Raw genomic sequence first — 14,438 nt, forward strand, 5'->3', positions numbered from 1 at the left:
AAGGGGTCATGAGCCAAGGAATGCAGACATATCCAGATGCTCGAAAAACCAGAACACAAATTCTCCCCTAGAGTTTCCAAAGGAACTTGCCTGGTGACACCTTTCAGACTCATTTCAAGCTGGGACTCTAACTGTAAGAAAATAAATGTCTGTTGCTTAATGCAACCAAGTTTGTGGTAATTTGTTACATTAGTCACAGGAAACACGAGTCTAACATACAGCATTTAGCAGACTTCTTTTCAGACTTCAGATGGTGGCATTACTGTGGAAGGAGGGTGTCCTCAGAAGGACTTGGAGCTCTGAAGACCACCAATAAAGCCTTGCGTGTGTGCTGTCACAGATGCACTATTGACCTAATAGAAAATGTGTCGAAGGACTAGAACAAAGAACTCAAGAAGACATTTTAACCACTAATAAGCAGAGGAAGAAATGTTCTCCCTGGTGATAATCACTATTATCAAAGTGTGATTACATTTCCAATTAACTGAAAAAAATTAGCATCAGTTACAACAAGCCTTGGCGTGGAGGAGAGGAAAGAAGAACGCTTATGTTTTGTTAATGGGAATGTAGGTAAGTACCACCAGAACAGTTTGCTGCAGGAATTTCACTTCTAAGTATCTAATCTGGAGGAAAATGAGCTTGAAGTGACATATTTGTACACATTGAGCATAACTTTGTTGTAATTAAAACAAACATGGGGGAAAGCACAACCTTTATTCAATAGAATGTGTAAATTAATTGTGATTTATGTGTACAACATAAATACTATGCATATGTTTGAAATGGACATTTTAGATTAAATTCATCAACAGGAGCATGTTTCAAAAGTGCAATGATGACACAGCATGGGTAGTGATGGATGTGCTCACTTGATTAGCAATCTATATGATGCATACTTATATCAAATCACATATACCTTGAATTACAACCTTTTTTATCAATTAAATAATTTTTCAGAACAGAAAAACATGCAGTGTTAGAAGAAAAATCAAGTTGTAAATTTAACTTTAAATTTTAAAGTTTAAACAAGACACCAGAAGCACTACCCATAAAACACCGATAAATTAGATGTAATTAAAATTAAAACTTTCTGCTCATCAAAAGACACAGTTAAAAGAGCGAAAATAATCCACCAATTGGAAGAAGGCATTTGTAAGGCATATAACTGACAAAAAGTGGAGTCCAAACTATTTCAAAATCGTTACAAATCAATAAGAAAAAGCATAACAACCCAATTTTAAGGGGCAAAATAATCTACTAAGCACTTCATAAAAGAGAGCATCCAAGTGGCTATGAAGCACATGAAAAGTTGCCCAATGTTGTTAATCATTAGGTAAATGCAAATTAAAACAATGTGACACCACTACACATTAACCAAAATGGTTAAAATTAAAAAGATGTCAGACAATACCATGCTTTGATGAGTATGTAGAGCAGCTAGAACTTTCAGACACCGGTGATGAAAGTTATCAGCAAACATGCAACATAAGCTTACTCTAGACCTAAAAGTTCCACTCCTGTTTATACACTCAAGAGAATACATGGATATGTCTATAAAGACATGTAACTTATCCATATGGAAACCACACAAATATCCATCACCAGTAGAATGGATACATACACTGTAGATACTCTTACAATAGAATACTTTAAGCAGTAAGAATGAACCACTACAACTCACAACATGAGTGAATCTTACAGATCAAACATTCAGCAAAGAAACCAGACACAGGCTAGGCACAGTGGCTCACAGTTGTAGTCCTAGCACTTTGGGAGGCTGAGGTGGGAGGATCGCTTGAGCCCAGGAGTTTGAGACCAGCCTGAGCAAGATGGCAAAACCTCGTCTGTACAAAAAATACAAAGGTTAACCAGGTATGGTGGAGCACACCTGGGAGGCTGAGGTGGGAGAATCCCGAGCCCAGGAGGTCGAGGCTGCAGCGAGCTGTGATTGAACCACTGCATTCCAGTCTAGGCACCACAGTGAGCCCCTGTCTCAAAATGTAAATAAATAAATTTAATAAATAAATAATAAATTTAAAAATAAAAAATAAATTCAGGCCAAAGGTCTTCTTTTAAAATTTTTTTTATAAAATATGAAAATAAGCCAGACACAAAAAGGTACATACTGATGATTTTATTTATATAATGTTTTAAACAGGCAACGCTTATCTATTTTGATAAATATCAGAATAGTTTTTACCTTGAGGAATGAAGGTGTTCTGTGAAGAGGCATGAGGAAACTTTCTTCAATAATGGTTCACACATGCAAATTTACAGAATAAGATGCCATTTATGGACATTTTGCAACTTGAAAACAGTAAATATATGTAGATTTAGACACTTTGTAAAAGTACAAAAAATATATAATAACCATTCCCACCAACTCCAGGAAAATGGTAATTTCTGGGGAGGGAGGGTGAAAAGTTCAGTCCAGGGAGGGCAGACTTTAATTTAATTTCCTTTGAACAGAACAATCTGAAGCAAAAACGTCAAAGAGTTAACATCTTCATCAATCTTGGTTTTGAATATAGAAATGACAGCAGATACAGGCTCTATTGTAGTGTTTTGAAATATTTCACAATTAATACATTTTTATTTTAATGTCAATGATAAGAAATTTCTGTGGATCAAAAGTTAAGACAAACCCATAACCAATAGTTCTAATTCACATGAAATGAAGCTGCATTTTCCTGGTGCCCAAAGGTGCAACTCTTCTTCAGAAAGCCTTCCCTTCCTCAGGGTGTTCAGCCCAGATTGTTGTTAGCAGGTCTCCCTGGAGGGGTGCATTGCCAAAAGACTGTACCAGTGGGACAGGAAGCCGTGTCTCCTGTGTTTTCAAACCCATCTTGGGCTACAAAATCATCACAAACATGTGGTTTTATAGCCTCCAGTTTCATACTAGAAAAGCTTAGACTTTGGCAAAACTAATTAGTACTGGAATTGGAACCTCAAGCCCCTAAAATTGGTTACACTAGAAAAGTATTCTTCAGTCTCAAGATGCAGTTCTCCTTCTGTGCCAATCTAGCTGAGCAGCGTCTTGACCTATTCTGGGAGCAGTAGCTGTCTGGGGCATCACTGGTCACGTGATAGCTCAGCAGCCCTGGAAACCTCAGGGTCAGGCAAAACCAGCTTCCTTCTCTTTCATCTTCCATTACCTACCTAACATAATGGAAAATCATATAGAAACACTTTTTTTCAATGATTCCTCTTGAATAATAGTAAGGACTCACTTTTTAGGCCTTAATTCCTTAAGCAAAAGAAAAAAAAATTGTCAGATCTTTTGAAAACATACTTACAGTCTTTTATTATAAAAATTTTGTTTGAATTCTCCTTTACAGAAAGCCCTTCTGTTCAAAAACAGAAAAAACATATATTTGATTATTAAACAGAGGAGGTAATTTCTGTGTTTGTTAACCCTTGACTTTCAATGTGACTCAAGTTGCTGGATCAGAAAAGATGGGATAACGAATGAGTAAGAGGACACATGGGATCTGGAGCAAGTTATTACCTACAGGTATTGAACATGCGTGACAGAGATGTGGCTGCAGTAAAAAGGCCCAGCGTATACACAGATAAAAGTGTTTTTTCACTGTGTAAGCTTTATAAAAACAGCTTTAAGTATAATTTGCATGCCACAGAATAAGTATGCATTGATGATGATATTTAGTAAATATATAGCGGTGTACAGTCATCACAATCCAGCTTTAGAACACTTCCATCACTCCAAAAGGTTGCCTCTTGTCCACTTGCCATCAATCTCTGTGTCCACCCGCTGCCCACGTAACAACTGCCTTGCATTCTGTGTCTGCAAATTTGTCCCTTCCCCAACTTGTGCACATGGAATGATACAATCTGATGTTTCCTGTGTCTGGAATCTTTCACTTACAATGTTTTTCAGGATCGCCCATGCTGGAGCATGTGTCAACAGTTCATTCCTTTTTATTTCTGAGTAGTATTTGAGTGCATGGATATATCACATTTTGTTTATCTAGTCACCAGCTGATGGACTTTTGAATTGTTTCCAGTTTTTCATTACCATGAAAAAATGCTATGAATATTTATTTGTATACAAATCTTTGTGTGAATATGTTTTTATTTATTTTGGGTAGATATCTAAGAGTGGAATAACTGAATCAGATTGTGTGTGTCAGCTTAGTTTTTAAGAAACTATAAAATTGTTTTTCAAAATAGCTATATGTCATTTTACATTTCTACCAGAAATGCAAGAATGTTCCCCTTTCTCTATATCTTTGCCAACGCTTGATAGATATTGTCAGTCTTCTTCATTATAGTCATTCTAGTGGTTGTAAAGTGTTATCTCATTGTGATTTTATTTTACATTTTCCAAATGACTGACATAGGTTCCCACACATTGGGAGGTCATATACCGGTCCCACTTCATAATCATGATAGGAAACCTAAATCAAAGTGCTTTGCTTGCCATCTCCAGCCGTTTCAGACCTCCTTGAAGAGTTGTCCTGCTCACCTATGATCTCCAGCCTTTCGTTCCCATTCTATTACTTTCAATCTATTTTGTATTTTTCAATCTCAGGTCTACCTCCTGTAGATAGCATAGAGTTGGTTCTTGTTCTTTTATTCAGTCTGATTGACAGTTTCTGCTTTTTTATTGAATTAATTAGCTTACATTTAATGTTATTACTGAATTATGTCCCTCATTTTATTTTTTTCTGCATTTCTCATGTCTTTTTTGTTCCTCTGTTTCTCTTCTACTGCTTCCTTTTGCATTAAGTGAGCCCTTTAATTTTTTTGCAATTATTTTTTCCCTCCATGCTTTATTGTGGGTAGTTTTACTGCCATGTCTTCAAAATCACTAGCATTAACTTCTGCAATATCTACTCTGTTATTAATCCCTTTTTGTACATTTTGTAACTAAAACAATGTAGTTTTCATCTTTAGACATTTAATTTGGTTGATTTTTATCATCCATTACTCTACATAACTCAAACAAATAGAATACTGTTATAATAATTGCTTAGCATTCTTCACTTCTAATTCTGATGTTGTGTCTGTTCTGGGATAGTTTCAATTGATTTCTTTTTTCCTCATAATGGTCATATTTTCTTGCTTCTCATTGTATCTTTTAATTTTTTATTGGATTTTAGATATTATGTATTTTACCTTCTTGGGGGATTAATATTTTTGTATCCTTATAAATATTCTTGAGCTTTGTTCTGGGATTCAGTTAGGTTATTTGGTAACAGTTCCATTTTTTGATTCTTGTTTTAAAGATTGGTTAGATGAAACCAGAGTACTCTAGATACTTTACCCAGTGTCCCGTAATCATGATGTTTCTCAGGCTGATTGGTGAAAACCAAGAATTATTTTTGGCCTTGTGTGAGTGCTGAACACTGTTATCACTAATCCTTTTAAATTGTTCTTTCTCTAGTCTCAGGTAGTTTCCTTAAATAATTGCATTGATTGCTATTGTACTGAATATTTGAGAAGAATCCTCTGCAGATTTCTAGGGTTGTCTTTCTGTTTACTTCTCTGCTTTCCAGAGCTTTGTCCTGTGACCTCTATCTGCCTTAGTTTCCCTAGAGTCTCAGTTTCAGCTTAACTAGTGGAGTCCACCAGACTCTTCCTGGGTTCCCCTTCTCTGTGCCATAGTCTGGAGACTCTCCCAAGGCAGGAAGCAGAGACAGCTGCACAGCTTATCAGAATTGTGTCCCATCTTTCAGGCATCATTGTCTTTCAATGCATATTATCCAGTATCTTGAAAACTATTGTTTTATACAACTGGCCTAATTTTTTGTTTTCTTCTGTTATGTCATTTTAGGTGAGAGAACAAATTCAGTCCCAATTACTACATTTTGGCCAAAAGTGGAAATTTCAGTTGATTTTGTAACTGCATTTTTGGGTTTGTTTTTTTTATTGGTTGTTCTAGGGATTACAATATGCCTCCTAAATTATCAAAAATTAATTCTGGCTACTATTGATCTCATTCCAGTTAAACATAGCAATTTTGCTCCAATATAACTTCATTTTCTCTCCCTCTTTGTCCAAATATTAACACATATATTGAACATACATGTGTGATGAGCCCAACAATACCGTGTTATAATTATTACCTTACACAATCTATTTCTTTTAAAAAAAAAAAAAAAGAGAGAGAGAGAAATAAAAAGAAAAAATGTATTTATACGGTCTTTTATGTTTATCCACATATTTATTATTTAAGGTACTGCTCATTTTTCCCTATGGATTTAAGTTACCATCTGATAACCTTATTGCCTTAATGACCTCCTTTACTATTTCTTATAAGGCAAGACTGCTACAAAAAATTCTTAGAGTTTATTTTATTTTGTTTTTGTTTTGAATTCTGAAAATATCATGATTTTGCCTTCCGAACAAGAATATGAAGTTCTTATTTTTCTTCAGTCAACACTTGAACAATGTCATTCCATTGTCTTGATTTTTAATAGTTTCTAATGAGAAGTTAGACATTAATCACATTTTTCCATAGTGTCTGATGAGTAATTTTTTTTTCCTGCTGCCTTCAATATTTTCTCATTGTCTTTGTTTATCAACAGTCGACTATGATATGTCTTGATGTGGATCTCCTTGTGTTTATTTTACCTGGGGTTAATGGTGCCTGTTAAATCTGTGGATTAATATTTTTTTATCAAATCTGGGAATTTTAAAGCCATGATTCCTTTAAATTTTTTTTTCTGCTTCTTTCTCTCTCTTACAGCACTCAATATACATATTGCGTATATACCATTTTCTACGTATGCCACATTTTCTTTTATCCATTCTTCTGTCAGTGGGCATTTACGTCATTTCCAGATCTTGGCTATTGTGAATAATGTTGCAATGAACATGGACTTGCAAATATCTCTTTGAGATTCTGTTTTCAATTATTTTGGATAGAAGTGGGATTGCAGAATTATATGGTAATTATATTTTTACTTTTTTGAGAATGGCTCATATTGTTTTCCGTAGTGGCTGCATCGTTTACATTCTCATCAACAGTTCACAAGGGTTCCAATTTCTCCACATCCTTGACAACACTTGTTATTTTGTTTGTTTCATTTTTGTTATTTTTTATGTCCATCTTAAGAGGTGTGAGGTGATGTCTCACTGTAGTTTTGATTTATATTTTCCTGATGATTAGTGATGTTGAGCATTACTTTCACATTCCTGTTGACCACTTGTATGTCTTCTTTGGACAAATAATTTATTCAAGTCCTTTGTCTATTTTTTAATTACTCATTATACATGTGTGTGTATGTGTGTGTAGTATGCTCATGCATGACAATGTAGGAGTTCCTTGAATATTTTGGATATTGGGATACCCAAATTCAGTACATATGAGACTATATTAGATATCGCAAAGGATATGTTGATCTCTCTTATCAGACATATGGTTCACAAATATTTTCTACCTTTTAGCAAGTTGCCGATATGATTTGGCTCTGGGTGCCCACCCAAATCTCATCTTGTAACTCCCATAATTCCCACTGGTGTGGGAGGGGCCTGGAAGGAGATACTTGGATCATGGGGGTGGATCTTTCCCATGCTGTTCTTGCGATAGTGAATAAGTCTCATGAGATCTGATAGTTTTAAAAATGGGAGTTTCCCTGCACAGGCTCTCTCTCTTTTTGCCTGCTGCCCCTTGCCTCCCACCATGATTGTGATGCCTCCGCAGCCACGTGGAACTGTAAGTCCCTTAAACCTCTTTTTCTTCCCTGAAGAAACTAACTTGCTTTTGATTTTACAGGCTCATAGGCAGAAGGGACTTGCCTTGTCTCAGAAGAAACTTTGAACTGTGTACTTTTGAGTTAATGCTGAAATGAGTTAAGACTTAGGGTGACTGCTGGGAAGGTACAATTCGTTTGAAATGTGAAGACTTGAGATTTAGGAGGGGCCAGGGTTGTAATGATATGGTTTGGCTGTGTGTTCCCACCAAAATCTCATCTTGTAGTGCCCATAATTCCTGCATGTTGTGGGAGGGACTCGGTGGGAGATAACTGAATCATGGGGGTGGGTCTTTCCTGTGCTGTTCTTGTGATAGTGAATAAGTCTCATGAAATCTGATGGTTTTAAAAATGGGAGTTTCCCTGCACAAACTCTCTCTTTGCTTGCCACCATCCATGTAAGATGTGACTTGCTCCTTCTTGCCTCCCACCATGATTGTGAGATCTCCCCAGCCATGTGAAATTGTAAGTCCATTAAACCTCTTTTCCTTCCTAGTCTTGGGTATGTCTTTATCAGCAGGGAAAAAAACAGACTAATACAGTTACATTTTAACTCTGTTGAGTATTTCCTTTGTTGTGTCAAAGCTTTTTAATTGATGTAGTCCCACTTGTCTACTTTTGCTTTTGTGGCCTGTCCCTTTGGTGTCACATCTAGGAAATCAAAGCACAAAAAATAAGTTGTGTTTCTATACACTAACAGCAAATAATCTGAAAGTAAGTTAAGAGAATAAGCCCATTTACAGTAGCATCACAAAGAGTAAAATACTTAGGAATAAATTTAATCAAAAAGGCAAGAAACTTGTATGCTGAGAACTATAAAATGTTGCTGAAAATTATTTAAACAGGACATAAATAAAAAGGCACACATGTTCATGGTTTGGAAGACTTCATATTATTAATATAGCCATAGTACCCACACCAAGCTACAGATTTAAAGTAATCTCTATGAAAATCCCTACAGCATTTTTTGCAGAAATAGTAAAACCAATCCTAGAATTTATGTGGAATCACAAAGGACCTTGAATAGCCAAACAATTTACAGAAAGAATAACAAACTGGCAACCTCACACTTCCTAACTTCAAAATATATTTCAAAACTATGGTAATCAAAACAGCGTGGTGCTAATATGAAGACAGACATATAGACTAATGGAACAGAATAGAGAGCCAAAAAGAAACCCAAGCATATACTACCAAATGATACTCAGCGAGGGTACCAAGATTATACAATGAAAAAAGTATAGTCTCCTCAACAAATAGTATTAGGAAAACTGGATATCTACATACAAAATAATGAAACTGGGCTCTTATCTTATACCACTCATGAAAATCAACTCAAATTGGATCAAAGACTTAAACATGAGACCTCAAGTTGCAAAAGTCCTAGAAGAAAACATGGGGGAAAATCTTCACAGCATGGATCTTGGAATGATTTCTTAGATATGATACTCAATTTGTTTTTCCACTTTGGTCAACATACAAACAACATACAACACCCTGAATTCTTTCTTTTTTGCTTTTTTTGAGATAAGGTGTCATTCTCTCACCCAGACTGGAGTGCAGTGTCACAGTCTCAGCTCACTGCAACGTCAACCTCCCAGGTAGCTGGGACCACAGGTGCAGGCCACCACACCTGGCTAATTTTTGTGCATGTGTATTTTTTGTACAGATGGAGTTTGCCATGTTACCCAGGCTGGTCTTTAACTCCTGGGCTTAAGCAATCTGCCTGCCTCAGCCTCCCAAAGTTCTGGGATTACAGGCGTGAGCCACTGCACCCAACATGTTTCTTTTTTCTTTTTTTAAAGTCTTCTTCACTCTGTCATATCTAGAAGTTCTGACCTTATGGGCTGTTTTAGAGATGCTCTGAATTCAATAAATTTCATAATCACATAAAATGAGATTATTGAGATTAAGACTGGTATTGGGATTCACATAACATTGTTGAAAGAATAATCTTTACCAAATGTTATTTCTTCTTGAACAAACTGTCATCAAGTCCTATCGGTCTTACCTCTTCAATATTTGTAGGATCCATCTATCATCTATCATTTTCATTCCCTCTTTTTATTAACTTCCTTTCTCTTTTCATCGCCTTTCCCCTTGAATATTGCTTCCAGCATCCAGATGTTCTTTCCGTGTGAAATATACCATCCTTGCCCCTAAATTGGCTTGAAAGCCCTCACTTGCTCCTTCTTGCCTATGGAATATTTTCCTAACTCATTAGCATTGTCTATATCCTACCTACTACATCATCCAGTTTCTTACCCTCCCTACACCTTGTTACGTACCCTCACAGCACAGTGCCTTTGCATGTGGTCTTTCTTTTGTCTCTAATGCCATTATCAATCCTTAGAATTCCTGTTCGTTGAAGACCCCAAGTCACAGTAGCTTTCTGAATTCCACAGACACACTTAGACATTCTTTATCCTGGGCTCCCTGAGCACTTAATCCACCTTTAACATAGCACTTACAACACTGTATTGTAAATGGAAATTGGCTTGTCTGTCTTCCCACAATTATGCCAGCTACTTGAGAGCAGGACACTGTCTTATTCCTTTTTGTACTCACATCTAGTAGCATCTGGCATCCAGTAAATATTTACTACATTATTAATTAAAGAATAAATTAATAAGTATTTTAATTAGTGACTGAGTGAGTGGTTGAGTGAGAGAACAGGAGAATCTAGAGATGGAAATATTTTGAAGAAAGGGGAGTTTTGAGAATATGCCAGTCCCTCATTCTGCCTCTGCCTTCTGCCACAAGAGAAGCTGATTGCAAAGGTGATAGGAGAAAAGAGTACTTATTAGACTAGAGCTGACGACATCCTGGCAATGAGAATGCATCAAGATGGAAAGATTTTGATCACAGGAACTGGGAGACAGGATTCTTTCATTTAAAACTTTTCACTTGACAGTGGCAATTTTAATCACAAAGTTTGCTGATCTGGGGATACATGTAAGAGCTCTTTCGTTGTGTGCATATTTTCCTCCCAATGTGTAGCACTTGACTTTTAAACTCCTTTGCTTTAAGAAAAGAAGTTCTGATACACTGGAGTCATTAAATACTGGCTTTTTCCTGTACCTGAAGTTTTTCATTCAAACCCTAAAGAAGAATGATTAAAGTTTTAGAATTTAAAATCCAGGTGAATTGCTAAGCTTATTTTCTTCACTTGAGTCTCTGATTCCATTAGGTAGATTGCTATGTAAGGGGAATAAGTAAGCCTATGCTCTACTTCCTTTAAAAAGGTATATTAAACAAAATTTAGCCAGGTGTGGTGGCACATGCCTTGTAATCTCAGCTACTCGGGAGGCTGAGGTGGGAGAATCGCTTGAACCTGGGAGATGTCGGCTGCAGTGAGCCGAGATAGCGCCATTGCACTCCAGCCTGGGTGACAGAGAGAGACTCCGTCTCAAAAAAAAAAAAAAAAAAGTACATGAAAGAATGTAGATTAAGAGGTTCATAACACAAAGCAGATCTCAGATGTGAGCAGAGATCTGTAAGGATAGAATTCAGGAGACAATTCCCCAAGAGAAGCGTTGGGGAGGAAGAATTTCTTTTCTCACCTATCACTAAGCTCACGACTGAGACACCTATAGCAAAACTCAGTTTAAATTTTTAAAAGCATAAACGTGTATTTAATTTAAATTTACATGACACAAGAGCCTTCAGAAATGAAAGCTCAAAGAAACAGAAATGCCCGTGTATCTTTGTGCGAGGTGTGATGGAGTGGATGGTTGCGAAGTATGATTGGAAAAGGGGACATGATTTAATGACAGTGAGCTTGGGGGGAACTTAGCAGGGCCAGCTTGTTCAGATTCTCCTTTGTGTTTCTGTGTCTCCAGAGTGGAGGAGGTTCCTTTTCTCTGGGTATAGGATGAGGGCCTCTCACATATGAATCTTATGATCTACTGAAGGGGAAGGTTAGAAATTATTTTCTAGGTTTTATGGCCTGCTGCAGGGGAGATGGGCAGGGAGTCATCCTCCTTCTACCGTTTTCTCAAATGCCAAGGAGTCACATTTTAGGGTAGCATGTCTTGAGCCCCATCCAAAAGAAATTAGAAAGAATGCTTCAAAAATTGATAAGGATGATCAATGAGGCTTTTTACTTTCTATTAGGAGCAAAAGAGTGGTCAGATTTCCAGGGTGGATCCTGCAGGCAACAGGCAGGGTAGAAAACTTGCCTTTCAATGTGCAATTGTCTTTTTAATAAAGAAAAATGAGCATTAAGTGATTAAAGGGATGCAAAAACAGACACGGGGATCCGAGACCATAGGTAAGTGCAGAGACTTTAGAGAGCCCCCAACTGCCTTGAAAGATTTCAAGTCTCTTAGGACATAATAAGAGAATTGGCAAATCAGACAGCTGAAAAGTTGCCAAAGATATCTGAAGCTTTCATGAAATAGAAGAGACAGGATGAGTAACATTTTGTGGACGTCTCTGAGGTAAGCTCTAGATATCAGCTGAAAGACCGAATGCCATCTAGGTGTTCAAAATGGAGAAGCAAGTACATGATGCAAAGTATTTCTTAGAGTTTGATATTTACTTAGGGTTCTGTACGTTGTTAAAGACGTGGTTTGTGAGCACCCAGAAAGTAAAGCTGCAATCACAGGGAGCCACTGCAGGACCACTGATGACAAGTGACAACATTAAATTAGGGAAAGGCAGTAAATAAATGGGTCTGATCCACACCAAAGCATGTGACAGTGTCTCACATGCGACCCTTGAGGACGAGACAAAGATATACAGGCTGGTGCTGGTGAAAAGAAGCGAAAAAGTTGCCATCTCAGTGACTGATTTCAGAGGCTGCTAATTGGTAATTAACGTCTGAGCAAAACAATATTGTCAAAAATGAGCTGATAAAGGTAGGGCTTGGGACTACAAAAAAAAAAAATCTATTCTAGGCTGGGCACAGTGGCTCACACCTGTAATCCCAGTACTTCAGGAGGCTGATGCAGGCAGATCACTGAGGCCAGGAGTTCAAGACCAGCCTGGCTAAGGTGGAAAAACCCTGTCTCTACAAAAAAATTCAATAATTAGCTGGGTGTGGTGGCACATGCCTGTAATCCCAGCTACTCCCATGGTTGAGCCGTGAGAATCCCTTGAACCCGGCAGGCAGTGAGCCAAGATCATGCCACTGCACTCCAGCCTGGGCAACAGAGCAAGGTTGTCTCAAAAAAGAAGAAAAGAAAATTATATTCTGCCTCTGTTTAGTGTTTGGCATCCTATTATGCCTGTATCTGACTACCTGGCACAGAGTGGCCAGGTATTCATCACTCAATGTGTATTTATTAAATATAGAAAAAACAAGGCTAATAATTGTAGAGTGTTTACTTCCTAGCCACCATGCACTAGAGATGTCAATTCAATATGATTCTCTACTTCACCTTTACTTGCTGATTGGCCCTAATTAAACTCTTACTCATTAAATTGGGATGTTTTATATACTATATAAATAATAATTTTCTCAAACGTAATATTTTACACTCCTTTTTTAATGTGGTGCCACAATAATTCTGTGAGGTAGATAGTGATTATGACTTCTGTTAAACTGAACTAAATGTGGCCAGGGGATGCCTCCATACATTGAGTACAACAAACTGCAACCTAACTTAGTACACGAACTAACTGTACTCCTAACTTAGGAGTACCCTTTTGTAACAAAGAGTTAAGTCTCAGCCAATCACAGTAGCTGATCTTCAGTCACTCACAGGAGGCCGAATGATCAAACCATGTTCAATTAAGGCAAACGCCAACCTATAACCAATCGAGCTATCTCTGTACCTCTCTTCTGTTTTCTATCCATAAATCCTTTCTGCCTGAGATCTATGTATGGGAACTCTCTAAACATCTTCTGGATCTTAATGCTGCCCACTTCACGGAGCATTCTTTGCTCAATTAAACTCTGCTAAATTTAATTTGACTAAAGTTTTTCTTTTAACAGCCCTATTTTACAGTTCCAGAAAGTGAGGTTCTGACTATGCTATGCACATGCACAAGGTTACACAGCTAGCAAGTGGTTAAAATGGAATTCAAAACAAAATATTTTTGTCTTTGAAGATTGGACTGTTTTTAGTACATAACACTACCTCAGCTTAAGGAATTGAAGCAGCTAGAGCAGGCAGATGCTTTTTTATTTAATGGCCTTCTTTCAAGTACTTCATAGAAAACAGATTTGCATCATAAAGCATGCCCAATCTCCCAGAGGCTAAGACACCATTTTTATTCATTAGCTCCTGTCACCTGAGAAGAGGTTTCACTGAAATTCAGTATCTATCCCCAGGAAGTTACAGTGAAAAATTTGCTAGTCATTCAATAACTAGGATGCTTCAGAGACTTGTACAATTCTCAAGAAAGTGAACACTGGCTGACTCATTTCTCGGGTAGGAACATTGGAATATATTCTAGAGAGGCCACCATCATGTCCCTGAAACTTGGGAGACACTTTCCCTTCAGGGATCTTCATTCCCCTTTAGCAAAAGGAAAAGGTGGCACTGAGATACCTTCTAGTTCCTGGAAAAATGTAACTCAAGTTAGGACACTGCTGACAAAAAAATGCATCCGACATGAAGGATATATGTTGACAGTAAGCCGTCAGTTGGTTGACAAATCACACAAGCCAGAGCAGAGCTGAGAATTTGTCCACTCGATCCAGTCACCTGCTGCCATGTTGCAGAGACATGTGAATCCCAACTGGATTTTATTATTGAGCAAATTTTACAG

The sequence above is a fragment of the Mandrillus leucophaeus genome, unplaced genomic scaffold (assembly GCF_000951045.1).
Source record: "Mandrillus leucophaeus isolate KB7577 unplaced genomic scaffold, Mleu.le_1.0 Scaffold122, whole genome shotgun sequence".
Classification (NCBI taxonomy): domain Eukaryota; kingdom Metazoa; phylum Chordata; class Mammalia; order Primates; family Cercopithecidae; genus Mandrillus; species Mandrillus leucophaeus.